This window comes from Salvelinus fontinalis, chromosome 3 (genome assembly GCF_029448725.1).
Source record: "Salvelinus fontinalis isolate EN_2023a chromosome 3, ASM2944872v1, whole genome shotgun sequence".
NCBI lineage: Eukaryota > Metazoa > Chordata > Actinopteri > Salmoniformes > Salmonidae > Salvelinus > Salvelinus fontinalis.
The window spans coordinates 71,466,566-71,492,295 of NC_074667.1; the positions used below are offsets into that span (position 1 = coordinate 71,466,566).

The 25,730-nt window shown below is 44.2% G+C and overlaps 21 non-coding genes across 21 annotated transcripts; all 21 read right to left on the minus strand.

Annotated features, from left to right (window-relative positions):
* Positions 1-375: 375 nt before the first annotated feature.
* Positions 376-448, minus strand: trnak-cuu (transfer RNA lysine (anticodon CUU)). Its single transcript has one exon. It is a non-coding gene; the product is annotated as a tRNA-Lys (tRNA).
* Positions 449-1,927: 1,479 nt separating this feature from the next.
* Positions 1,928-2,000, minus strand: trnak-cuu (transfer RNA lysine (anticodon CUU)). The gene has a single exon. It is a non-coding gene; the product is annotated as a tRNA-Lys (tRNA).
* Positions 2,001-2,444: 444 nt separating this feature from the next.
* trnak-cuu (transfer RNA lysine (anticodon CUU)) lies at positions 2,445-2,517 on the minus strand. Its single transcript has one exon. It is a non-coding gene; the product is annotated as a tRNA-Lys (tRNA).
* A 2,773-nt stretch (positions 2,518-5,290) lies between these two features.
* Positions 5,291-5,363, minus strand: trnak-cuu (transfer RNA lysine (anticodon CUU)). The gene has a single exon. It is a non-coding gene; the product is annotated as a tRNA-Lys (tRNA).
* A 445-nt stretch (positions 5,364-5,808) lies between these two features.
* trnak-uuu (transfer RNA lysine (anticodon UUU)) lies at positions 5,809-5,881 on the minus strand. Its single transcript has one exon. It is a non-coding gene; the product is annotated as a tRNA-Lys (tRNA).
* Positions 5,882-6,842: 961 nt separating this feature from the next.
* On the minus strand, positions 6,843-6,915 carry trnak-cuu (transfer RNA lysine (anticodon CUU)). Its single transcript has one exon. It is a non-coding gene; the product is annotated as a tRNA-Lys (tRNA).
* Positions 6,916-7,876: 961 nt separating this feature from the next.
* trnak-cuu (transfer RNA lysine (anticodon CUU)) lies at positions 7,877-7,949 on the minus strand. The gene has a single exon. It is a non-coding gene; the product is annotated as a tRNA-Lys (tRNA).
* A 4,585-nt stretch (positions 7,950-12,534) lies between these two features.
* On the minus strand, positions 12,535-12,607 carry trnak-cuu (transfer RNA lysine (anticodon CUU)). Its single transcript has one exon. It is a non-coding gene; the product is annotated as a tRNA-Lys (tRNA).
* Positions 12,608-16,553: 3,946 nt separating this feature from the next.
* On the minus strand, positions 16,554-16,637 carry trnai-uau (transfer RNA isoleucine (anticodon UAU)). The gene is given in 2 exon segments: positions 16,554-16,589; positions 16,600-16,637. It is a non-coding gene; the product is annotated as a tRNA-Ile (tRNA).
* Positions 16,638-17,058: 421 nt separating this feature from the next.
* On the minus strand, positions 17,059-17,152 carry trnai-uau (transfer RNA isoleucine (anticodon UAU)). The gene is made up of 2 exons: positions 17,115-17,152; positions 17,059-17,094 (listed from the first exon to the last, which is right to left on the minus strand). It is a non-coding gene; the product is annotated as a tRNA-Ile (tRNA).
* Positions 17,153-17,573: 421 nt separating this feature from the next.
* Positions 17,574-17,667, minus strand: trnai-uau (transfer RNA isoleucine (anticodon UAU)). The gene is made up of 2 exons: positions 17,630-17,667; positions 17,574-17,609 (listed from the first exon to the last, which is right to left on the minus strand). It is a non-coding gene; the product is annotated as a tRNA-Ile (tRNA).
* A 421-nt stretch (positions 17,668-18,088) lies between these two features.
* Positions 18,089-18,182, minus strand: trnai-uau (transfer RNA isoleucine (anticodon UAU)). The gene is made up of 2 exons: positions 18,145-18,182; positions 18,089-18,124 (listed from the first exon to the last, which is right to left on the minus strand). It is a non-coding gene; the product is annotated as a tRNA-Ile (tRNA).
* Positions 18,183-18,604: 422 nt separating this feature from the next.
* trnai-uau (transfer RNA isoleucine (anticodon UAU)) lies at positions 18,605-18,698 on the minus strand. Its single transcript has 2 exons — positions 18,661-18,698; positions 18,605-18,640 (listed from the first exon to the last, which is right to left on the minus strand). It is a non-coding gene; the product is annotated as a tRNA-Ile (tRNA).
* Positions 18,699-19,634: 936 nt separating this feature from the next.
* On the minus strand, positions 19,635-19,728 carry trnai-uau (transfer RNA isoleucine (anticodon UAU)). Its single transcript has 2 exons — positions 19,691-19,728; positions 19,635-19,670 (listed from the first exon to the last, which is right to left on the minus strand). It is a non-coding gene; the product is annotated as a tRNA-Ile (tRNA).
* A 421-nt stretch (positions 19,729-20,149) lies between these two features.
* On the minus strand, positions 20,150-20,243 carry trnai-uau (transfer RNA isoleucine (anticodon UAU)). Its single transcript has 2 exons — positions 20,206-20,243; positions 20,150-20,185 (listed from the first exon to the last, which is right to left on the minus strand). It is a non-coding gene; the product is annotated as a tRNA-Ile (tRNA).
* A 1,964-nt stretch (positions 20,244-22,207) lies between these two features.
* On the minus strand, positions 22,208-22,301 carry trnai-uau (transfer RNA isoleucine (anticodon UAU)). The gene is made up of 2 exons: positions 22,264-22,301; positions 22,208-22,243 (listed from the first exon to the last, which is right to left on the minus strand). It is a non-coding gene; the product is annotated as a tRNA-Ile (tRNA).
* A 421-nt stretch (positions 22,302-22,722) lies between these two features.
* On the minus strand, positions 22,723-22,816 carry trnai-uau (transfer RNA isoleucine (anticodon UAU)). Its single transcript has 2 exons — positions 22,779-22,816; positions 22,723-22,758 (listed from the first exon to the last, which is right to left on the minus strand). It is a non-coding gene; the product is annotated as a tRNA-Ile (tRNA).
* A 421-nt stretch (positions 22,817-23,237) lies between these two features.
* On the minus strand, positions 23,238-23,331 carry trnai-uau (transfer RNA isoleucine (anticodon UAU)). Its single transcript has 2 exons — positions 23,294-23,331; positions 23,238-23,273 (listed from the first exon to the last, which is right to left on the minus strand). It is a non-coding gene; the product is annotated as a tRNA-Ile (tRNA).
* Positions 23,332-23,752: 421 nt separating this feature from the next.
* trnai-uau (transfer RNA isoleucine (anticodon UAU)) lies at positions 23,753-23,846 on the minus strand. Its single transcript has 2 exons — positions 23,809-23,846; positions 23,753-23,788 (listed from the first exon to the last, which is right to left on the minus strand). It is a non-coding gene; the product is annotated as a tRNA-Ile (tRNA).
* A 421-nt stretch (positions 23,847-24,267) lies between these two features.
* trnai-uau (transfer RNA isoleucine (anticodon UAU)) lies at positions 24,268-24,361 on the minus strand. The gene is made up of 2 exons: positions 24,324-24,361; positions 24,268-24,303 (listed from the first exon to the last, which is right to left on the minus strand). It is a non-coding gene; the product is annotated as a tRNA-Ile (tRNA).
* A 419-nt stretch (positions 24,362-24,780) lies between these two features.
* trnai-uau (transfer RNA isoleucine (anticodon UAU)) lies at positions 24,781-24,874 on the minus strand. The gene is made up of 2 exons: positions 24,837-24,874; positions 24,781-24,816 (listed from the first exon to the last, which is right to left on the minus strand). It is a non-coding gene; the product is annotated as a tRNA-Ile (tRNA).
* Between the last annotated feature and the right edge of the window lie 856 nt (positions 24,875-25,730).

Sequence of the window (25,730 nt, forward strand, 5' to 3'; positions counted from 1 at the left end):
GCAAAATATGGTGATCAGTGAGAGTGTTGTTAATGGATCCTGTGGTGCATTCGGTTAGCGTGTTGTACTTATACAGCAGTATGCAGTAAATTGATGTCACGGTTGTGAGTTTGAGCCTCAGCAGATGCAAGTATTTTTCTTGAACCCTCTGCCTGTCTATTTCTTGTCGAGAAAAGGAGCATTGCTTCAAACCATTTAGGAGGACGTTTCATTGGTAAAAGGTATGTCATTGAGATAAAAGGTCAGAGTGAAAGTATAGCTAGGATTCAAATCCATAGTCTTCTGTAACACCAGCTATGCAGGGTGGCAAGCCTGCTCGAAAGTCCAAGCGGATGGCTGTTTGCAAATTGAGTTCGTGCTTCTGAATAGAGGATTCGCCTAACGTGGGGCTCGAACCCAGGACCTTGAGATTAAGAGTCTCATGCTCTACCGACTGAGCTAGCCAGGCACCTCAACGGTAATGATTACTTGGTCTGAATATCGTACAGCTCTATTTGAGCAAAATATGGTGATCAGTGAGACTGTTGTTAATGGATCCTGGGGTGCATTCGGTTAGCGTGTTGTACTTATACAGCAGTATGCAGTAAATTGATGTCACGGTTGTGAGTTTGAGCCTCAGCAGATGCAAGTATTTTTCTTGAACCCTCTGCCTGTCTATTTCTTGTCGAGAAAAGGAGCATTGCTTCAAACCATTTAGGAGGACGTTTCATTGGTAATAGGTATGTCATTGAGATAAAAGGTCAGAGTGAAGGTATAGCTAGGATTCAAATCCATAGTCTTCTGTAACACCAGCTATGCCTGACACGTCAGCAATGCAGGGTGGCAAGCCTGCTCGAATGTCCAAGCGGATGGCTGTTTGCAAAGTGAGTTCGTGCTTCGGAAGAGAAAAGTTTCACACAACATGGGGCTCGAACCCACGACCCTGAGATTAAGAGTCTCATGCTCTAGCGACTGAGCTAGCCAGGCACCTCAACAGCAATAATTACTTGGTCTGAATATCGTACAGCTCTGTTTGAGCAAAATATGGTGATCAGTGAGAGTGTTGTTAATGGATCCTGTGGTGCATTCGGTTAGCGTGTTGTACTTATACAGCAGTATGCAGTAAATTGATGTCACGGTTGTGAGTTTGAGCCTCAGCAGATGCAAGTATTTTTCTTGAACCCTCTGCCTGTCTATTTCTTGTCGAGAAAAGGAGCATTGCTTCAAACCATTTAGGAGGACGTTTCATTGGTAATAGGTATGCCATTGAGATAAAAGGTCAGAGTGAAGGTATAGCTAGGATTCAAATCCATAGTCTTCTGTAACACCAGCTATGCCTGACACGTCAGCAATGCAGGGTGGCAAGCCTGCTCGAAAGTCCAAGCGGATGGCTGTTTGCAAAGTGAGTTCGTGCTTCGGAAGAGAAAAGATTCGCCCAACGTGGGGCTCGAACCCACGACCCTGAGATTAAGAGTCTCATGCTCTACCGAATGAGCTAGCCAGGCACCTTTACAGTAATAATTACTTGGTCTGAATATCGTATAGCTCTGTTTGAGCAAAATATGGGGATCAGTGAGAATGTTGTTAATGGATCCTGTGGTGCATTCGGTTAGCGTGTTGTACTTATACAGCAGTATGCAGTAAATTGATGTCACGGTTGTGAGTTTGAGCCTCAGCAGATGCAAGTATTTTTCTTGAACCCTCTGCCTGTCTATTTCTTGTCGAGAAAAGGAGCATTGCTTCAAACCATTTAGGAGGACGTTTCATTGGTAAAAGGTATGTCATTGAGATAAAAGGTCAGAGTGAAGGTATAGCTAGGATTCAAATCCATAGTCTTCTGTAACACCAGCTATGCCTGACACGTCAGCAATGCAGGGTGGCAAGCCTGCTCGAAAGTCCAAGCGGATGGCTGTTTGCAAATTGAGTTTGTGCTTCGGAATAGAGGATTCGCCTAACGTGGGGCTCGAACCCAGGACCTTGAGATTAAGAGTCTCATGCTCTACCGACTGAGCTAGCCAGGCACCTCAACGGTAATGATTACTTGGTCTGAATATCGTACAGCTCTATTTGAGAAAATATGGTGATCAGTGAGAGTGTTGTTAATGGATCCTGGGGTGCATTCGGTTAGCGTGTTGTACTTATACAGCAGTATGCAGTAAATTGATGTCACGGTTGTGAGTTTGAGCCTCAGCAGATGCAAGTATTTTTCTTGAACCCTCTGCCTGTCTATTTCTTGTCGAGAAAAGGAGCATTGCTTCAAACCATTTAGGAGGACGTTTCATTGGTAATAGGTATGTCATTGAGATAAAAGGTCAGAGTGAAGGTATAGCTAGGATTCAAATCCATAGTCTTCTGTAACACCAGCTATGCCTGACACGTCAGCAATGCAGGGTGGCAAGCCTGCTCGAAAGTCCAAGCGGATGGCTGTTTGCAAAGTGAGTTCGTGCTTCGGAAGAGAAAAGATTCGCCCAACGTGGGGCTCGAACCCACGACCCTGAGATTAAGAGTCTCATGCTCTACCGACTGAGCTAGCCAGGCACCTTAACAGTAATAATTACTTGGTCTGAATATCGTACAGCTCTGTTTGAGCAAAATATGGTGATCAGTGAGAGTGTTGTTAATGGATCCTGTGGTGCATTCGGTTAGCGTGTTGTACTTATACAGCAGTATGCAGTAAATTGATGTCACGGTTGTGAGTTTGAGCCTCAGCAGATGCAAGTATTTTTCTTGAACCCTCTGCCTGTCTATTTCTTGTCGAGAAAAGGAGCATTGCTTCAAACCATTTAGGAGGACGTTTCATTGGTAAAAGGTATGTCATTGAGATAAAAGGTCAGAGTGAAGGTATAGCTAGGATTCAAATCCATAGTCTTCTGTAACACCAGCTATGCCTGACACGTCAGCAATGCAAGCCTGCTCGAAAGTCCAAGCGGATGGCTGTTTGCAAATTGAGTTTGTGCTTCGGAATAGAGGATTCGCCTAACGTGGGGCTCGAACCCAGGACCTTGAGATTAAGAGTCTCATGCTCTACCGAATGAGCTAGCCAGGCACCTTAACCTGTCTAGGATCAGCGTGCCGCTAGCGGCACTCCCCCCCCCCCCCCACTGAAAAACCAGTGCCGCGAAATTCAAAAAAAATATTTTTTTAAAATATTTAACTTTCACACATTAAAGTCCAATACAGCTAATGAAAGACACAGATCTTATGAATCCAGTCAACATTTCCGATTTTTAAAATGTTTTACAGGGAAGACACAATATGTAAAGATGTACATCTATTACCTAAAAACACATTAGCATATTCCACCATCTTTTATTTGTCCACCAACACCAGTAGCCATCACCAATTCGGCTAAACTAAGATATTTATAGCCTCTAACCAACAAAAAAACTCATTAGATGACAGTCTGATAACATATTTATGGTATGGGATAGGTTTTGTTAGAAAAAAGTGCATATTTCAGGTAGATGGCATAGTTTACAATTGCACCCACCATCACAAATGGACTAGAATAATTACAATGAGCAACGTGTTTACCTAACTACTAATCATCAAACATTTCGTAAAAATACACAGCATACACGAATCGAAAGACACAGATCCTGTGAATACAGACAATATTTCAGATTTTCTAAGTGTCTTACAGCGAAAACACAATAAATCGTTATATTAGCTTAGCACATAGCAATTAGCAGCCCAGCATTGATTCTAGCCAAAGTGAGCGATAAAAGTCAACATCGCCAAAAGATATTAATTTTTTCACTAACCTTCTCAGAATTCTTCCGATGACACTCCTGTAACATCACATTACAACATGCATATACAGTTTGATCGAAAATGTTTATATTTAGCCACCAAAATCATGGTTAGACAATGTGAAATGTAGACAAGCTGGTAAAGAAAACGTCCTTGCGCCACTTAGACAGTGATCTACTCTTATACATAAATACTCATAAACGTGACTAAAAAATATAGGGTGGACAGGGATTGATAGACAATTTAATTCTTAATACAATTGCGTTATTACATTTTTTAATTTATCCTTACTTTTCAATACAGTTTGCGCCAAGCGAAGCTACGTCAAAAAACATGGCGTCCTAAGCCACTAAAATGTTTCGACAGAAACACGATTTATCATAATAAAAATGTCCTACCTTGAGCTGTTCTTCCATCAGTATCTTGGGCAAAGGATCCTTTCTTGGGAGAAATCGTCTTTTGGTGGAAAGCTGTCCTCTTGCCATGTGGAAATGTCAACTACGTTCGGGATGAACTGAAAAGCGTGACCAACTTTTCACATCGTTGCAAAAATAAATGTCCCAAAATCGCACTAAACGGATATAAATTGCTATAAAACGCTTTAAATTAACTACTTTGTGATGTTTGTAACTCCTATAACGAGTGAAAAGATGACCGGAGAAATATAACAGGCTAAACTAACGCTTGGAACAGGAGAGGGTCGGTGTCTTCCACGCGCGTTACGCAGCAAGAAAAGACTTGCTAGCTAAAGGTTTTTTTCATTTGTAGGGCCTGTGAACGAGCAATCGAGCCCGTTGGAATCGTCATCACGTAAAGGCATCCAGGGGAAGACGTAAGAAGTGTCCGTATAGTCATAGCAACGACAGTGCCCGTTTAAATGACTTCAGAAAAGTGGCCAACGTTTCTCAAATCTGACTCCATGTCAGGGAAATTGCTGTAGAATGGGCTCTGTTCCACTTAGAGACAAAATTTCAACTCCTATAGAAACTATAGACTGTTTTCTATCCAATAATAATAATAATATGCATATTGTACGATCAAGGATTTTGTGGGAAGCCGTTTAAAAAATTAGCCACATTAGCATAAATAGTCTAAACAGCGCCCCCATCCCCAACAGGTTAACAGTAATAATTACTTGGTCTGAATATCGTACAGCTCTGTTTGAGCAAAATATGGTGATCAGTGAGAGTGTTGTTAATGGATCCTGTGGTGCATTCGGTTAGCGTGTTGTACTTATACAGCAGTATGCAGTAAATTGATGTCACGGTTGTGAGTTTGAGCCTCAGCAGATGCAAGTATTTTTCTTGAACCCTCTGCCTGTCTATTTCTTGTCGAGAAAAGGAGCATTGCTTCAAACCATTTAGGAGGACGTTTCATTGGTAAAAGGTATGTCATTGAGATAAAAGGTCAGAGTGAAGGTATAGCTAGGATTCAAATCCATAGTCTTCTGTAACACCAGCTATGCCTGACACGTCAGCAATGCAGGGTGGCAAGCCTGCTCGAAAGTCCAAGCGGATGGCTGTTTGCAAATTGAGTTCGTGCTTCGGAATAGAGGATTCGCCTAACGTGGGGCTCGAACCCAGGACCTTGAGATTAAGAGTCTCATGCTCTACCGACTGAGCTAGCCAGGCACCTCAACGATAATGATTACTTGGTCTGAATATCGTACAGCTCTGTTTGAGCAAAATATGGTGATCAGTGAAAGTGTTGTTAATGGATCCTGTGGTGCATTCCGTTAGCGTGTTGTACTTATACAGCAGTATGCAGTAAATTGATGTCACGGTTGTGAGTTTGAGCCTCAGCAGATGCAAGTATTTTTCTTGAACCCTCTGCCTGTCTATTTCTTGTCGAGAAAAGGAGCATTGCTTCAAACCATTTAGGAGGACGTTTCATTGGTAATAGGTATGTCATTGAGATAAAAGGTCAGAGTGAAGGTATAGCTAGGATTCAAATCCATAGTCTTCTGTAAAACCAGCTATGCCTGACACGTCAGCAATGCAGGGTGGCAAACCTGCTCGAAAGTCCAAGCGGATGGCTGTTTGCAAAGTGAGTTCGTGCTTCGGAAGAGAAAAGATTCGCCCAACGTGGGGCTCGAACCCACGACCCTGAGATTAAAAGTCTCATGCTTTACCGACTGAGCTAGCCAGGCACCTCAAAAGAAATAATTACTTGGTCTGAATATCGTACAGCTCTGTTTGAGCAAAATATGGTGATCAGTGAGAGTGTTGTTAATGGATCCTGTGGTGCATTCGGTTAGCGTGTTGTACTTATACAGCAGTATGCAGTAAATTGATGTCACGGTTGTGAGTTTGAGCCTCAGCAGATGCAAGTATTTTTCTTGAACCCTCTGCCTGTCTATTTCTTGTCGAGAAAAGGAGCATTGCTTCAAACCATTTAGGAGGACGTTTCATTGGTAATAGGTATGTCATTGAGATAAAAGGTCAGAGTGAAGGTATAGCTAGGATTCAAATCCATAGTCTTCTGTAACACCAGCTATGCCTGACACGTCAGCAATGCAGGGTGGCAAGCCTGCTCGAAAGTCCAAGCGGATGGCTGTTTGCAAAGTGAGTTCGTGCTTCGGAAGAGAAAAGATTCGCCCAACGTGGGGCTCGAACCCACGACCCTGAGATTAAGAGTCTCATGCTCTACCGAATGAGCTAGCCAGGCACCTTAACAGTAATAATTACTTGGTCTGAATATCGTACAGCTCTGTTTGAGCAAAATATGGTGATCAGTGAGAGTGTTGTTAATGGATCCTGTGGTGCATTCGGTTAGCGTGTTGTACTTATACAGCAGTATGCAGTAAATTGATGTCACGGTTGTGAGTTTGAGCCTCAGCAGATGCAAGTATTTTTCTTGAACCCTCTGCCTGTCTATTTCTTGTCGAGAAAAGGAGCATTGCTTCAAACCATTTAGGAGGACGTTTCATTGGTAAAAGGTATGTCATTGAGATAAAAGGTCAGAGTGAAGGTATAGCCAGGATTCAAATCCATAGTCTTCTGTAACACCAGCTATGCCTGACACGTCAGCAATGCAGGGTGGCAAGCCTGCTCGAAAGTCCAAGCGGATGGCTGTTTGCAAATTGAGTTCGTGCTTCGGAATAGAGGATTCGCCTAACGTGGGGCTCGAACCCAGGACCTTGAGATTAAGAGTCTCATGCTCTACCGACTGAGCTAGCCAGGCACCTCAACGATAATGATTACTTGGTCTGAATATCGTACAGCTCTGTTTGAGCAAAATATGGTGATCAGTGAAAGTGTTGTTAATGGATCCTGTGGTGCATTCCGTTAGCGTGTTGTACTTATACAGCAGTATGCAGTAAATTGATGTCACGGTTGTGAGTTTGAGCCTCAGCAGATGCAAGTATTTTTCTTGAACCCTCTGCCTGTCTATTTCTTGTCGAGAAAAGGAGCATTGCTTCAAACCATTTAGGAGGACGTTTCATTGGTAATAGGTATGTCATTGAGATAAAAGGTCAGAGTGAAGGTATAGCTAGGATTCAAATCCATAGTCTTCTGTAAAACCAGCTATGCCTGACACGTCAGCAATGCAGGGTGGCAAACCTGCTCGAAAGTCCAAGCGGATGGCTGTTTGCAAAGTGAGTTCGTGCTTCGGAAGAGAAAAAATCTACCCAACGTGGGGCTCGAACCCACGACCCTGAGATTAAAAGTCTCATGCTTTACCGAATGAGCTAGCCAGGCACCTCAAAAGAAACAATTACTTGGTCTGAATATCGTACAGCTCTGTTTGAGCAAAATATGGTGATCAGTGAGAGTGTTGTTAATGGATCCTGTGGTGCATTCGGTTAGCGTGTTGTACTTATACAGCAGTATGCAGTAAATTGATGTCACGGTTGTGAGTTTGAGCCTCAGCAGATGCAAGTATTTTTCTTGAACCCTCTGCCTGTCTATTTCTTGTCGAGAAAAGGAGCATTGCTTCAAACCATTTAGGAGGACGTTTCATTGGTAAAAGGTATGTCATTGAGATAAAAGGTCAGAGTGAAGGTATAGCTAGGATTCAAATCCATAGTCTTCTGTAACACCAGCTATGCCTGACACGTCAGCAATGCAGGGTGGCAAACCTGCTCGAAAGTCCAAGCGGATGGCTGTTTGCAAATTGAGTTTGTGCTTCGGAATAGAGGATTCGCCTAACGTGGGGCTCGAACCCAGGACCTTGAGATTAAGAGTCTCATGCTCTACCGACTGAGCTAGCCAGGCACCTCAACAGAACTAATTACTTGGTCTGAATATCGTACAGCTCTGTTTGAGCAAAATATGGTGATCAGTGAGAGTGTTGTTAATGGATCCTGTGGTGCATTCGGTTAGCGTGTTGTACTTATACAGCAGTATGCAGTAAATTGATGTCACGGTTGTGAGTTTGAGCCTCAGCAGATGCAAGTATTTTTCTTGAACCCTCTGCCTGTCTATTTCTTGTCGAGAAAAGGAGCATTGCTTCAAACCATTTAGGAGGACGTTTCATTGGTAATAGGTATGTCATTGAGATAAAAGGTCAGAGTGAAGGTATAGCTAGGATTCAAATCCATAGTCTTCTGTAACACCAGCTATGCCTGACACGTCAGCAATGCAGGGTGGCAAGCCTGCTCGAAAGTCCAAGCGGATGGCTGTTTGCAAAGTGAGTTCGTGCTTCGGAAGAGAAAAGATTCGCCCAACGTGGGGCTCGAACCCACGACCCTGAGATTAAGAGTCTCATGCTCTACCGAATGAGCTAGCCAGGCACCTTTACAGTAATAATTACTTGGTCTGAATATCGTACAGCTCTGTTTGAGCAAAATATGGTGATCAGTGAGAGTGTTGTTAATGGATCCTGTGGTGCATTCGGTTAGCGTGTTGTACTTATACAGCAGTATGCAGTAAATTGATGTCACGGTTGTGAGTTTGAGCCTCAGCAGATGCAAGTATTTTTCTTGAACCCTCTGCCTGTCTATTTCTTGTCGAGAAAAGGAGCATTGCTTCAAACCATTTAGGAGGACGTTTCATTGGTAATAGGTATGTCATTGAGATAAAAGGTCAGAGTGAAGGTATAGCTAGGATTCAAATCCATAGTCTTCTGTAACACCAGCTATGCCTGACACGTCAGCAATGCAGGGTGGCAAGCCTGCTCGAAAGTCCAAGCGGATGGCTGTTTGCAAAGTGAGTTCGTGCTTCGGAAGAGAAAAGTTTCACACAACATGGGGCTCGAACCCACGACCCTGAGATTAAGAGTCTCATGCTCTACCGACTGAGCTAGCCAGGCACCTCAACAGAAATAATTACTTGGTCTGAATATCGTACAGCTCTGTTTGAGCAAAATATGGTGATCAGTGAGAGTGTTGTTAATGGATCCTGTGGTGCATTCGGTTAGCGTGTTGTACTTATACAGCAGTATGCAGTAAATTGATGTCACGGTTGTGAGTTTGAGCCTCAGCAGATGCAAGTATTTTTCTTGAACCCTCTGCCTGTCTATTTCTTGTCGAGAAAAGGAGCATTGCTTCAAACCATTTAGGAGGATGTTTCATTGGTAATAGGTATGTCATTGAGATAAAAGGTCAGAGTGAAGGTATAGCTAGGATTCAAATCCATAGTCTTCTGTAACACCAGCTATGCCTGACACGTCAGCAATGCAGGGTGGCAAGCCTGCTCGAAAGTCCAAGCGGATGGCTGTTTGCAAAGTGAGTTCGTGCTTCGGAAGAGAAAAGATTCGCCCAACGTGGGGCTCGAACCCACGACCCTGAGATTAAGAGTCTCATGCTCTACCGAATGAGCTAGCCAGGCACCTTAACAGTAATAATTACTTGGTCTGAATATCGTACAGCTCTGTTTGAGCAAAATATGGTGATCAGTGAGAGTGTTGTTAATGGATCCTGTGGTGCATTCGGTTAGCGTGTTGTACTTATACAGCAGTATGCAGTAAATTGATGTCACGGTTGTGAGTTTGAGCCTCAGCAGATGCAAGTATTTTTCTTGAACCCTCTGCCTGTCTATTTCTTGTCGAGAAAAGGAGCATTGCTTCAAACCATTTAGGAGGACGTTTCATTGGTAAAAGGTATGTCATTGAGATAAAAGGTCAGAGTGAAGGTAGAGCTAGGATTCAAATCCATAGTCTTCTGTAACACCAGCTATGCCTGACACGTCAGCAATGCAGGGTGGCAAGCCTGCTAGAAAGTCCAAGCGGATGGCTGTTTGCAAATTGAGTTCGTGCTTCGGAATAGAGGATTCGCCTAACGTGGGGCTCGAACCAAGGACCTTGAGATTAAGAGTCTCATGCTCTACCGACTGAGCTAGCCAGGCACCTCAACGGTAATGATTACTTGGTCTGAATATCGTACAGCTCTATTTGAGCAAAATATGGTGATCAGTGAGACTGTTGTTAATGGATCCTGGGGTGCATTCGGTTAGCGTGTTGTACTTATACAGCAGTATGCAGTAAATTGATGTCACGGTTGTGAGTTTGAGCCTCAGCAGATGCAAGTATTTTTCTTGAACCCTCTGCCTGTCTATTTCTTGTCGAGAAAAGGAGCATTGCTTCAAACCATTTAGGAGGACGTTTCATTGGTAATAGGTATGTCATTGAGATAAAAAGTCAGAGTGAAGGTATAGCTAGGATTCAAATCCATAGTCTTCTGTAACACCAGCTATGCCTGACACGTCAGCAATGCAGGGTGGCAAGCCTGCTCGAATGTCCAAGCGGATGGCTGTTTGCAAAGTGAGTTCGTGCTTCGGAAGAGAAAAGTTTCACACAACATGGGGCTCGAACCCACGACCCTGAGATTAAGAGTCTCATGCTCTACCGACTGAGGTAGCCAGGCAACTCAACAGAAATAATTACTTGGTCTGAATATCGTACAGCTCTGTTTGAGCAAAATATGGTGATCGGTGAGAGTGTTGTTAATGGATCCTGTGGTGCATTCGGTTAGCGTGTTGTACTTATACAGCAGTATGCAGTAAATTGATGTCACGGTTGTGAGTTTGAGCCTCAGCAGATGCAAGTATTTTTCTTGAACCCTCTGCCTGTCTATTTCTTGTCGAGAAAAGGAGCATTGCTTCAAACCATTTAGGAGGACGTTTCATTGGTAATAGGTATGTCATTGAGATAAAAGGTCAGAGTGAAGGTATAGCTAGGATTCAAATCCATAGTCTTCTGTAACACCAGCTATGCCTGACACGTCAGCAATGCAGGGTGGCAAGCCTGCTCGAAAGTCCAAGCGGATGGCTGTTTGCAAAGTGAGTTCGTGCTTCGGAAGAGAAAAGATTCGCCCAACGTGGGGCTCGAACCCACGACCCTGAGATTAAGAGTCTCATGCTCTACCGAATGAGCTAGCCAGGCACCTTAACAGTAATAATTACTTGGTCTGAATATCGTACAGCTCTGTTTGAGCAAAATATGGTGATCAGTGAGAGTGTTGTTAATGGATCCTGTGGTGCATTCGGTTAGCGTGTTGTACTTATACAGCAGTATGCAGTAAATTGATGTCACGGTTGTGAGTTTGAGCCTCAGCAGATGCAAGTATTTTTCTTGAACCCTCTGCCTGTCTATTTCTTGTCGAGAAAAGGAGCATTGCTTCAAACCATTTAGGAGGACGTTTCATTGGTAAAAGGTATGTCATTGAGATAAAAGGTCAGAGTGAAGGTATAGCTAGGATTCAAATCCATAGTCTTCTGTAACACCAGCTATGCCTGACACGTCAGCAATGCAGGGTGGCAAGCCTGCTCGAAAGTCCAAGCGGATGGCTGTTTGCAAAGTGAGTTCGTGCTTCGGAAGAGAAAAGATTCGCCCAACGTGGGGCTCGAACCCACGACCCTGAGATTAAGAGTCTCATGCTCTACCGAATGAGCTAGCCAGGCACCTTAACAGTAATAATTACTTGGTCTGAATATCGTACAGCTCTGTTTGAGCAAAATATGGTGATCAGTGAGAGTGTTGTTAATGGATCCTGTGGTGCATTCGGTTAGCGTGTTGTACTTATACAGCAGTATGCAGTAAATTGATGTCACGGTTGTGAGTTTGAGCCTCAGCAGATGCAAGTATTTTTCTTGAACCCTCTGCCTGTCTATTTCTTGTCGAGAAAAGGAGCATTGCTTCAAACCATTTAGGAGGACGTTTCATTGGTAAAAGGTATGTCATTGAGATAAAAGGTCAGAGTGAAGGTATAGCTAGGATTCAAATCCATAGTCTTCTGTAACACCAGCTATGCCTGACACGTCAGCAATGCAGGGTGGCAAGCCTGCTCGAAAGTCCAAGCGGATGGCTGTTTGCAAAGTGAGTTCGTGCTTCGGAAGAGAACAGATTCGCCCAACGTGGGGCTCGAACCCACGACCCTGAGATTAAGAGTCTCATGCTCTACCGAATGAGCTAGCCAGGCACCTTAACAGTAATAATTACTTGGTCTGAATATCGTACAGCTCTGTTTGAGCAAAATATGGTGATCAGTGAGAGTGTTGTTAATGGATCCTGTGGTGCATTCGGTTAGCGTGTTGTACTTATACAGCAGTATGCAGTAAATTGATGTCACGGTTGTGAGTTTGAGCCTCAGCAGATGCAAGTATTTTTCTTGAACCCTCTGCCTGTCTATTTCTTGTCGAGAAAAGGAGCATTGCTTCAAACCATTTAGGAGGACGTTTCATTGGTAAAAGGTATGTCATTGAGATAAGAGGTCAGAGTGAAGGTATAGCTAGGATTCAAATCCATAGTCTTCTGTAACACCAGCTATGCCTGACACGTCAGCAATGCAGGGTGGCAAGCCTGCTCGAAAGTCCAAGCGGATGGCGGTTTGCAAATTGAGTTCGTGCTTCGGAATAGAGGATTCGCCTAACGTGGGGCTCGAACCCAGGACCTTGAGATTAAGAGTCTCATGCTCTACCGACTGAGCTAGCCAGGCACCTCAACGGTAATGATTACTTGGTCTGAATATCGTACAGCTCTATTTGAGCAAAATATGGTGATCAGTGAGACTGTTGTTAATGGATCCTGGGGTGCATTCGGTTAGCGTGTTGTACTTATACAGCAGTATGCAGTAAATTGATGTCACGGTTGTGAGTTTGAGCCTCAGCAGATGCAAGTATTTTTCTTGAACCCTCTGCCTGTCTATTTCTTGTCGAGAAAAGGAGCATTGCTTCAAACCATTTAGGAGGACGTTTCATTGGTAATAGGTATGTCATTGAGATAAAAAGTCAGAGTGAAGGTATAGCTAGGATTCAAATCCATAGTCTTCTGTAACACCAGCTATGCCTGACACGTCAGCAATGCAGGGTGGCAAGCCTGCTCGAAAGTCCAAGCGGATGGCTGTTTGCAAAGTGAGTTCGTGCTTCGGAAGAGAAAAGATTCGCCCAACGTGGGGCTCGAAGCCACGACCCTGAGATTAAGAGTCTCATGCTCTACCGAATGAGCTAGCCAGGCACCTTAACAGTAATAATTACTTGGTCTGAATATCGTACAGCTCTGTTTGAGCAAAATATGGTGATCAGTGAGAATGTTGTTAATGGATCCTGTGGTGCATTCGGTTAGCGTGTTGTACTTATTCAGCAGTATGCAGTAAATTGATGTCACGGTTGTGAGTTTGAGCCTCAGCAGATGCAAGTATTTTTCTTGAACCCTCTGCCTGTCTATTTCTTGTCGAGAAAAGGAGCATTTATTTAAACCATTTAGGATGACGTTTCATAGGTAAGTCATTGAGATAAAAGGTCAGAGTGAAGGTATAGCTAGGATTCAAATCCATAGTCTTCTGTAACACCAGCTATGCCTGAAACTTCAGCAATGCAGGGTGGCAAGCCTGCTCGAAAGTCCAAGCGGATGGCTGTTTGCAAAGTGAGTTTGTGCTTCGGATGAGAAAAGATTCACCCAACGTGGGGCTCGAACCCACGACCCTGAGATTAAGAGTCTCATGCTCTACCGACTGAGCTAGCCAGGTAATTCGATACCGAAATTTACTTGGTCTGAATATCGTACAGCTCTGTTTGAGCAAAATATGGTGATCAGTGAGAGTGTAGCTAATGGATCCTGTGGTGCATTCGGTGAGCGTGTTGTACTTATACAGCAGTATGCAGCAAATCGATGACAAGGTTGTGAGTTGAGCCTCACCAGATGCAATTATTTTTCTTGATCCCTCTGCCTGTCTATTTCTTGTCGAGAAAAGGCACTCTAACCTGTTATCTAAATAACATACCATTTACTTGTAAAACGTCCTCCTAAATGGAGTGATAAAAGCTCCCTTTCTGGACAAGAAAAAGTCAGGCAGAAAGTTTAAGAAAAAAACTTGCTCCTAGTGAGGCTCAAACTCACAACCTCGGCATTGCTTCACTGCATACTGCTGTATAAGTACCACGCGCTAACCGATTTCGCCACAGAAGCCATGCAAAGCACTCTACCTGATCACCAATTTTTGCACAAACTAGCTGTACAATTTTCGGTCCAAGTCAGTACCACAATTGAGCTGTCTGGCTACCTCAGTCGGTAGAGCACGACGCTCTTAATCTCAGAGTCGTAGTTTTGAGAAACACATTGGGTATTTCTTTTTGAGCCGAAGCACCAACTCACTTTGCAAACAGCCATCCACCTGGACTTTCGAGCAGGCTTGCCACCCTGCATTGCTAACCTGTCAGCCTTAGCTGGTGATACAGGAGAATATGGGTTTGAATCCTTGCTGTGCTGGCACTCTAACCTGTTATCTAAATAACATACCATTTACTTGTAAAACATCCTCCTAAATGGAGTGAAAAAGCTCCTTTTCTGGACAAGAAATAGACAGGCAGAAGTTTAAGAAACAAACATGCTCCTGGTGAGGCTCGAAATGACAACCTCGGCATTGCTTTGCTGCATACTGCTGTATAAGTACCACGCTCTAACCGATTGCGCCACAAGAGGCATGCAAAGCACCCTACCTGATCACCAATTTTGGCACAAACTAGCTGTACAGTTTTCGGTCCAAGTCAGTACCACAATTGAGCTGTCTGGCCACCTCAGTCGGTAGAGCACGAGGCTCTTAATCTCAGAGTCGTAGTTTTGAGAAACACATTGGGTATTTATTTTTGTGTCGAAGCACCAACTCACTTTGCAAACAGCCATCCACCTGGACTTTCGAGCAGGCTTGCCACCCTGCATTGCTAACCTGTCAGCCTTAGCTGGTGATACAGGAGAATATGGGTTTGAATCCTTGCTGTGCTGGCACTCTAACCTGTTATCTAAATAACATACCATTTACTTGTAAAACATCCTCCTAAATGGAGTGAAAAAAGCTCCTTTTCTGGACAAGAAATAGACAGGCAGAAAGTTTAAGAAACAAACATGCTCCTGGTGAGGCTCGAAATGACAACCTCGGCATTGCTTTGCTGCATACTGCTGTATAATTACCACGCTCTAACCGATTGCGCCACAAGAGGCATGCAAAGCACCCTACCTGATCACCAATTTTGGCACAAACTAGCTGTACAGTTTTCGGTCCAAGTCAGTACCACAATTGAGCTGTCTGGCCACCTCAGTCGGTAGAGCACGAGGCTCTTAATCTCAGAGTCGTAGTTTTGAGAAACACATTGGGTATTTATTTTTGTGTCGAAGCACCAACTCACTTTGCAAACAGCCATCCACCTGGACTTTCGAGCAGGCTTGCCAACCTGCATTTCTAACCTATCAGCCTTAGCTGTTGATACAGGAGAATATGGGTTTGAATACTTGCTGTGCTGGCACTTTAACCTGTTATCTAAATAACATACCATTTACATGTAAAACGTCCTCCTAAATGGAGTGATATAAGCTCCTTTTCTGGACAAGAAAAAGACAGGCAGGAAGTTTAAGAAACAAACTCGCTCCTGGTGAGGCTCGAACTCATAACCTAGGCATTGCTTCGCTGCATACTGCTGTATATGTACCACGCAATAACCGATTGCGCCACAGGAGCCATGCAAAGCACTCTACCTGATCACCAATTTTTGCACAAACTAGCTGCACAATTTTCGGTCCAAGTCAGTACCACAATTGAGCTGTCTGGCTACCTCAGTCGGTAGAGCACGAGGCTCTTAATCTCAGAGGCAAAGTTTTGAGAAACACATTGGGTATTTATTTTTGTGTCGAAGCACCAACTCACTTTGCAAAAAGCCATCCACCAGGACTTTCGAGCAGGCTTGCCACCCTGCATTGCTAACCTGTCAGCCTTAGCTGGTGATACAGGAGAATATGGGTTTGAATCCTTGCTGTGCTGGCACTCTAAGCTGTTATCTAAATAACATACCATTTACTTGTAAAACATCCTCCTAAATGGAGTGAAAAAAGCTCCTTTTCTGGACAAGAAATAGACAGGCAGAAAGTTTAAGAAACAAACTTGCTCCTGGTGAGGCTTGAATTCACAACCTCGGCATTGCTTCGCTGCATACTGCTGTATAATTACCACGCGCTAACCGATTGCGCCACCGGAACCATGCAAAGCACTCTACCTGATCACCAATTTTTGCACAAACTAGCTGTACGATTTTCGGTCCAAGTCAGTACCACAATTGAGCTGTCTGGCTACCTCAGTCGGTAGAGCACGAGGCTCTTAATCTCAGTCGTAGTTTTGAGAAACACTTTGGGTATTTCTTTTTGAGCCGAAGCACCAACTCACTTTGCAAACAGCCATCCACCTGGACTTTCGAGCAGGCTTGCCACCCTGCATTGCTAACCTGTCAGCCTTAGCTGGTGATACAGGAGAATATGGGTTTGAATCCTTGCTGTGCTGGCACTCTAAGCTGTTATCAAAATAAAATACCATTTACTTGTAAAACATCCTCCTAAATGGAGTGAAAAAAGCTCCTTTTCTGGACAAGAAATAGACAGGCAGAAAGTTTAAGAAACAAACTTGCTCCTGGTGAGGCTCGAACTCACAACCTCGGCATTGCTTCGCTGCATAAGTACCACGCGCGTACCGTTTGCGCCACAGGAGCCAAGTAAAGCATTCTACTTGATCACCAATTTTTGCACAAACTAGCTGCACAATTTTCGGTCCAAGTCAGTACCACAATTGAGCTGTCTGGCTACCTCAGTCGGTAGAGCACGAGGCTCTTAATCTCAGAGTCGTAGTTTTGAGAAACACTTTGGGTATTTCTTTTTGAGCCGAAGCACCAACTCACTTTGCAAACAGCCATCCACCTGGACTTTCGAGCAGGCTTGCCACCCTGCATTGCTAACCTGTCAGCCTTAGCTGGTGATACAGGAGAATATGGGTTTGAATCCTTGCTGTGCTGGCACTCTAAGCTGTTATCAAAATAAAATACCATTTACTTGTAAAACATCCTCCTAAATGGAGTGAAAAAAGCTCCTTTTCTGGACAAGAAATAGACAGGCAGAAAGTTTAAGAAAGAAACTTGCTCCTGGTGAGGCTCGAACTCACAACCTCGGCATTGCTTCGCTGCATACTGCTGTATAAGTACCACGCGCTAACCGATTGCGCCACAGGAGCCATGTAAAGAACTCTACTTGATCACCATTTTTTGCAGAAACTAGCTGCACAATTTTCGGTCCAAGTCAGTACCACAATTAAGCTGTCTGGCTACCTCAGTCGGTAGAGCACGAGGCTCTTAATCTCAGAGTCGTAGTTTTGAGAAACACATTGGGTATTTATTTTTGTGTCGAAGCACCAACTCACTTTGCAAACAGCCATCCACCTGGAATATCGAGCAGGCTTGCCACCCTGCATTGCTAACCTGTCAGCCTTAGCTGGTGATACAGGAGAATATGGGTTTGAATCCTTGCTGTGCTGGCACTCTAACCTGTTATCTAAATAACATACCATTTACTTGTAAAACATCCTCCTAAATGGAGTGAAAAAAGCTCCTTTTCTGGACAAGAAATAGACAGGCAGAAAGTTTAAGAAAAAAACTTGCTCCTGGTGAGGCTCGAACTCACAACCTCGGCATTGCTTCGCTGCATACTGCTGTATAAGTACCACGCGCTAACCAATTGGACCACAGGAGCCGTGTAAAGCACTCTACTTGATCACCAATTTTTGCACAAACTAGCTGTACAATTTTCGGTCCAAGTCAGTACCACAATTGAGCTGTCTGGCTACCTCAGTCGGTAGAGCACGAGGCTCTTAATCTCAGAGTCGTAGTTTTGAGAAACACTTTGGGTATTTCTTTTTGAGCCGAAGCACCAACCCACTTTGCAAACAGCCATCCACCTGGACTTTCGAGCAGGCTTGCCACCCTGCATTGCTAACCTGTCAGCCTTAGCTGGTGATACAGGAGAATATGGGTTTGAATCCTTGCTGTGCTGGCACTCTAACCTGTTATCTAAATAACATACCATTTACTTGTAAAACATCCTCCTAAATGGAGTGAAAAAAGCTCCTTTTCTGGACAAGAAATAGACAGGCAGAAAGTTTAAGAAACAAACTTGCTCCTGGTGAGGCTTGAACTCACAACCTCGTCATTGCTTCGCTGCATACTGCTGTATAAGTACCACGCGCTAACCGATTGCGCCACAGGAGCCATGTAAAGAACTCTACTTGATCACCATTTTTTGCAGAAACTAGCTGCACAATTTTCGATCCAAAGTCAGTACCACAATTAAGCTGTCTGGCTACCTCAGTCGGTAGAGCACGAGGCTCTTAATCTCAGAGTCGTAGTTTTGAGAAACACATTGGGTATTTATTTTTGTGTCGAAGCACCAACTCACTTTGCAAACAGCCATCCACCTGGAATATCGAGCAGGCTTGCCACCCTGCATTGCTAACCTGTCAGCCTTAGCTGGTGATACAGGAGAATATGGGTTTGAATCCTTGCTGTGCTGGCACTCTAACCTGTTATCTAAATAACATACCATTTACTTGTAAAACATCCTCCTAAATGGAGTGAAAAAAGCTCCTTTTCTGGACAAGAAATAGACAGGCAGAAAGTTTAAGAAAAAAACTTGCTCCTGGTGAGGCTCGAACTCACAACCTCGGCATTGCTTCGCTGCATACTGCTGTATAAGTACCACGCGCTAACCAATTGGACCACAGGAGCCGTGTAAAGCACTCTACTTGATCACCAATTTTTGCACAAACTAGCTGTACAATTTTCGGTCCAAGTCAGTACCACAATTGAGCTGTCTGGCTACCTCAGTCGGTAGAGCACGAGGCTCTTAATCTCAGAGTCGTAGTTTTGAGAAACACTTTGGGTATTTCTTTTTGAGCCGAAGCACCAACCCACTTTGCAAACAGCCATCCACCTGGACTTTCGAGCAGGCTTGCCACCCTGCATTGCTAACCTGTCAGCCTTAGCTGGTGATACAGGAGAATATGGGTTTGAATCCTTGCTGTGCTGGCACTCTAAGCTGTTATCAAAATAAAATACCATTTACTTGTAAAACATCCTCCTAAATGGAGTGAAAAAAGCTCCTTTTCTGGACAAGAAATAGACAGGCAGAAAGTTTAAGAAACAAACTTGTTCCTGGTGAGGCTCGAACTCACAACCTCGGCATTGCTTCGCTGCATACTGCTGTATAAGCACCACACGCTAACCACTTGGACCACAGGCGCCGTGTAAAGCACTCTACTTGATCACCAATTTTTGCACAAACTAGCTGTACAATTTTCGGTCCAAGTCAGTACCACAATTGAGCTGTCTGGCTACCTCAGTCGGTAGAGCACGAGGCTCTTAATCTCAGAGTCGTAGTTTTGAGAAACACTTTGGGTATTTCTTTTTGAGCCGAAGCACCAACCCACTTTGCAAACAGCCATCCACCTGGACTTTCGAGCAGGCTTGCCCCCCTGCATTGCTAACCTGTCAGCCTTAGCTGGTGATACAGGAGAATATGGGTTTGAATCCTTGCTGTGCTGGCACTCTAACCTGTTATCTAAATAACATACCATTTACTTGTAAAACATCCTCCTAAATGGAGTGAAAAAAGCTCCTTTTCTGGACAAGAAATAGACAGGCAGAAAGTTTAAGAAACGAACTTGCTCCTGGTGAGGCTCGAACTCACAACCTCGGCATTGCTTCGCTGCATACTGCTGTATAAGTACCACGCGCTAACCGATTGCGCCACAGGAGCCATGTAAAGAACTCTACTTGATCACCATTTTTTGCAGAAACTAGCTGCACAATTTTCGGTCCAAGTCAGTACCACAATTAAGCTGTCTGGCTACCTCAGTCGGTAGAGCACGAGGCTCTTAATCTCAGAGTCGTAGTTTTGAGAAACACATTGGGTATTTATTTTTGTGTCGAAGCACCAACTCACTTTGCAAACAGCCATCCACCTGGAATATCGAGCAGGCTTGCCACCCTGCATTGCTAACCTGTCAGCCTTAGCTGGTGATACAGGAGAATATGGGTTTGAATCCTTGCTGTGCTGGCACTCTAACCTGTTATCTAAATAACATACCATTTACTTGTAAAACATCCTCCTAAATGGAGTGAAAAAAGCTCCTTTTCTGGACAAGAAATAGACAGGCAGAAAGTTTAAGAAAAAAACTTGCTCCTGGTGAGGCTCGAACTCACAACCTCGGCATTGCTTCGCTGCATACTGCTGTATAAGTACCACGCGCTAACCAATTGGACCACAGGAGCCGTGTAAAGCACTCTACTTGATCACCAATTTTTGCACAAACTAGCTGTACAATTTTTGGTCCAAGTCAGTACCACAATTGAGCTGTCTGGCTACCTCAGTCGGTAGATCACGAGGCTCTTAATCTCAGAGTCGTAGTTTTGAGAAACACTTTGGGTATTTCTTTTTGAGCCGAAGCACCAACCCACTTTGCAAACAGCCATCCACCTGGACTTTCGAGCAGGCTTGCCACCCTGCATTGCTAACCTGTCAGCCTTAGCTGGTGATACAGGAGAATCTGGGTTTGAATCTTTGCTGTGCTGGCACTCTAACCTGTTATCTAAATAACATACCATTTACTTGTAAAACATCCTCCTAAATGGAGTGAAATAAGCTCCTTTTCTGGACAAGAAATAGACAGGCAGAAAGTTTAAGAAACAAACTTGCTCCTGGTGAGGCTCGAACTCACAACCTCGGCATTGCTTCGCTGCATACTGCTGTATAAGTAGCACGTGCTAACCGATTGCGCCACAAGAGCCATGCAAAGCACTCTACCTGATCACCAATTTTTGCATAAACTAGCTGTACAATTTTCAGTCCAAGTCAGTACCACAATTGAGCTGTCTGGCTACCTCAGTCGGTAGAGCACGAGGCTCTTAATCTCAGAGTCTTAGTTTTGAGAAACACATAGTGTATTTATTTTTGTGTCGAAGCACCAACTCACTTTGCAAACAGCCATCCACCTGGACTTTCGAGCAGGCTTGCCACCCTGCATTTCTAACCTGTCAGCCTTAGCTGGTGATACAGGAGAATATGTGTTTGAATCCTTGCTGTGCTGGCACTCTAACCTGTTATCTAAATAACCTACCATTTACTTGTAAAACGTCCTCCTAAATGGAGTGATATAAGCTCCTTTTCTGGACAAGAAAAAGAGAGGCGGAAAGTTTCAGAAACAAACTCACTCCTGGTGAGGCTCGAACTCATAACCTAGGCATTGCTTCGCTGCATACTGCTGTATAAGTAACGCGCTAACCGATTGCGCCACAGGAGCCAAGCGAAGCACTCTACCTGATCACCAATTTTTACACAAACTAACTGTAAAATTTTCGGTCCAAGTCAGTACAACAATTGAGCTGTCTGGCTACCTCAGTCGGTAGAGCACGAGGCTCTTAATCTCAGAGTCGTAGTTTTGAGAAACACTTTGGGTATTTCTTTTTGAGCCGAAGCACCAACTCACTTTGCAAACAGCCATCCACCTGGACTTTCGAGCAGGCGTGCCACCCTGCATTGCTAACCTGTCAGCCTTAGCTGGTGATACAGGAGAATATGGGTTTGAATCCTTGCTGTGCTGGCACTCTAAGCTGTTATCTAAATAACATACCATTTACTTGTAAATAATCCTCCTAAATGGAGTGAAAAAAGCTCCGTTTCTGGACAAGAAATAGACAGGCAGAAAGTTTAAGAAACAAACTTGCTCCTGATGAGGCTCGAACTCACAACCTCGGCATTGCTTCGCTGCATACTGCTGTATAAGTACCACACGCTAACCACTTGGACCACAGGAGCCGTGAAAAGCACTCTACTTGACCACCAATTTTTGCACAAACTAGCTGTACAATTTTCGGTCCAAGTCAGTACCACAATTGAGCTGTCTGGCTACCTCAGTCGGTAGAGCACGAGGCTCTTAATCTCAGAGTCGTAGTTTTGAGAAACACTTTGGGTATTTCTTTTTGAGCCGAAGCACCAACCCACTTTGCAAACAGCCATCCACCTGGACTTTCGAGCAGGCTTGCCACCCTGCATTGCTAACCTGTCAGCCTTAGCTGGTGATACAGGAGAATATGGGTTTGAATCCTTGCTGTGCTGGCACTCTAACCTGTTATCTAAATAACATACCATTTACTTGTAAAACATCCTCCTAAATGGAGTGAAAAAAGCTCATTTTCTGGACAAGAAATAGACAGGCAGAAAGTTTAAGAAACAAACTTGCTCCTGGTGAGGCTCGAACTCACAACCTCGGCATTGCTTCGCTGCATACTGCTGTATAAGTACCACGCGCTAACCGATTGCGCCACAGGAGCCATGTAAAGAACTCTACTTGATCACCATTTTTTGCAGAAACTAGCTGCACAATTTTCGGTCCAAGTCAGTACCACAATTAAGCTGTCTGGCTACCTCAGTCGGTAGAGCACGAGGCTCTTAATCTCAGAGTCGTAGTTTTGAGAAACACATTGGGTATTTATTTTTGTGTCGAAGCACCAACTCACTTTGCAAACAGCCATCCACCTGGAATATCGAGCAGGCTTGCCACCCTGCATTGCTAACCTGTCAGCCTTAGCTGGTGATACAGGAGAATATGGGTTTGAATCCTTGCTGTGCTGGCACTCTAACCTGTTATCTAAATAACATACCATTTACTTGTAAAACATCCTCCTAAATGGAGTGAAAAAAGCTCCTTTTCTGGACAAGAAATAGACAGGCAGAAAGTTTAAGAAAAAAACTTGCTCCTGGTGAGGCTCGAACTCACAACCTCGGCATTGCTTCGCTGCATACTGCTGTATAAGTACCACGCGCTAACCAATTGGACCACAGGAGCCGTGTAAAGCACTCTACTTGATCACCAATTTTTGCACAAACTAGCTGTACAATTTTCGGTCCAAGTCAGTACCACAATTGAGCTGTCTGGCTACCTCAGTCGGTAGAGCACGAGGCTCTTAATCTCAGAGTCGTAGTTTTGAGAAACACTTTGGGTATTTCTTTTTGAGCCGAAGCACCAACCCACTTTGCAAACAGCCATCCACCTGGACTTTCGAGCAGGCTTGCCACCCTGCATTGCTAACCTGTCAGCCTTAGCTGGTGATACAGGAGAATATGGGTTTGAATCCTTGCTGTGCTGGCACTCTAAGCTGTTATCAAAATAAAATACCATTTACTTGTAAAACATCCTCCTAAATGGAGTGAAAAAAGCTCCTTTTCTGGACAAGAAATAGACAGGCAGAAAGTTTAAGAAACAAACTTGCTCCTGGTGAGGCTCGAACTCACAACCTCGGCATTGCTTCGCTGCATGCTGCTGTATAAGTACCACGCGCCTACCGATTGCGCCACAGGAGCCAAGTAAAGTACTCTACTTGATCACCAATTTTTGCACAAACTAGCTGCACAATTTTCGGTCCAAGTCAGTACCACAATTGAGCTGTCTGGCTACCTCAGTCGGTAGAGCACGAGGCTCTTAATCTCAGAGTCGTAGTTTTGAGAAACACTTTGGGTATTTCTTTTTGAGCCGAAGCACCAACCCACTTTGCAAACAGCCATCCACCTGGACTTTCGAGCAGGCTTGCCACCCTGCATTGCTAACCTGTCAGCCTTAGCTGGTGATACAGGAGAATATGGGTTTGAATCCTTGCTGTGCTGGCACTCTAACCTGTTATCTAAATAACATACCATTTACTTGTAAAACATCCTCCTAAATGGAGTGAAAAAAGCTCCTTTTCTGGACAAGAAATAGACAGGCAGAAAGTTTAAGAAAAAAACTTGCTCCTGGTGAGGCTCGAACTCACAACCTCGGCATTGCTTCGCTGCATACTGCTGTATAAGTACCACGCGCTAACCAATTGGACCACAGGAGCCGTGTAAAGCACTCTACTTGATCACCAATTTTTGCACAAACTAGCTGTACAATTTTCGGTCCAAGTCAGTACCACAATTGAGCTGTCTGGCTACCTCAGTCGGTAGAGCACGAGGCTCTTAATCTCAGAGTCATACTTTTGAGAAACACATTGGGTATTTATTTTTGTGTCGAAGCACCAACTCACTTTGCAAACAGCCATCCACCTGGACTTTCGAGCAGGCTTGCCACCCTGCATTGCTAACCTGTCAGCCTTAGCTGGTGATACAGGAGAATATGGGTTTGAATCCTTGCTGTGCTGGCACTCAAAGCTGTTATCTAAATAACATACCATTTACTTGTAAAACATCCTCCTAAATGGAGTGAAAAAAGCTCCTTTTCTGGACAAGAAATAGACAGGCAGAAAGTTTAAGAAACAAACTTGCTCCTGGTGAGGCTCGAACTCACAACCTCGGCATTGCTTCGCTGCATACTGCTGTATAAGTACCACGCGCCTACCGATTGCGCCACAGGAGCCAAGTAAAGCACTCTACTTGATCACCAATTTTTGCACAAACTAGCTGCACAATTTTCGGTCCAAGTCAGTACCACAATTGAGCTGTCTGGCTACCTCAGTCGGTAGAGCACGAGGCTCTTAATCTCAGTCGTAGTTTTGAGAAACACTTTGGGTATTTCTTTTTGAGCCGAAGCACCAACTCACTTTGCAAACAGCCATCCACCTGGACTTTCGAGCAGGCTTGCCACCCTGCATTGCTAACCTGTCAGCCTTAGCTGGTGATACAGGAGAATATGGGTTTGAATCCTTGCTGTGCTGGCACTCTAAGCTGTTATCAAAATAAAATACCATTTACTTGTAAAACATCCTCCTAAATGGAGTGAAAAAAGCTCCTTTTCTGGACAAGAAATAGACAGGCAGAAAGTTTAAGAAACAAACTTGCTCCTGGTGAGGCTCGAACGCACAACCTCGGCATTGCTTCGCTGCATACTGCTGTATAAGTACCACGCGCCTACCGATTGCGCCACAGGAGCCAAGTAAAGCACTCTACTTGATCACCAATTTTTGCACAAACTAGCTGCACAATTTTCGGTCCAAGTCAGTACCACAATTGAGCTGTCTGGCTACCTCAGTCGGTAGAGCACGAGGCTCTTAATCTCAGAGTCGTAGTTTTGAGAAACACTTTGGGTATTTCTTTTTGAGCCGAAGCACCAACTCACTTTGCAAACAGCCATCCACCTGGACTTTCGAGCAGGCTTGCCACCCTGCATTGCTAACCTGTCAGCCTTAGCTGGTGATACAGGAGAATATGGGTTTGAATTCTTGCTGTGCTGGCACTCTAAGCTGTTATCAAAATAAAATACCATTTACTTGTAAAACATCCTCCTAAATGGAGTGAAAAAAGCTCCTTTTCTGGACAAGAAATAGACAGGCAGAAAGTTTAAGAAAGAAACTTGCTCCTGGTGAGGCTCGAACTCACAACCTCGGCATTGCTTCGCTGCATACTGCTGTATAAGTACCACACGCTAACCACTTGGACCACAGTAGCCGTGTAAAGCACTCTACTTGATCACCAATTTTTGCACAAACTAGCTGTACAATTTTGGGTCCAAGTCAGTACCACAATTGAGCTGTCTGGCTACCTCAGTCGGTAGAGCACGAGGCTCTTAATCTCAGAGTCGTAGTTTTGAGAAACACTTTGGGTATTTCTTTTTGAGCCGAAGCACCAACCCACTTTGCAAACAGCCATCCACCTGGACTTTCGAGCAGGCTTGCCACCCTGCATTGCTAACCTGTCAGCCTTAGCTGGTGATACAGGAGAATATGGGTTTGAATCCTTGCTGTGCTGGCACTCTAACCTGTTATCTAAATAACATACCATTTACTTGT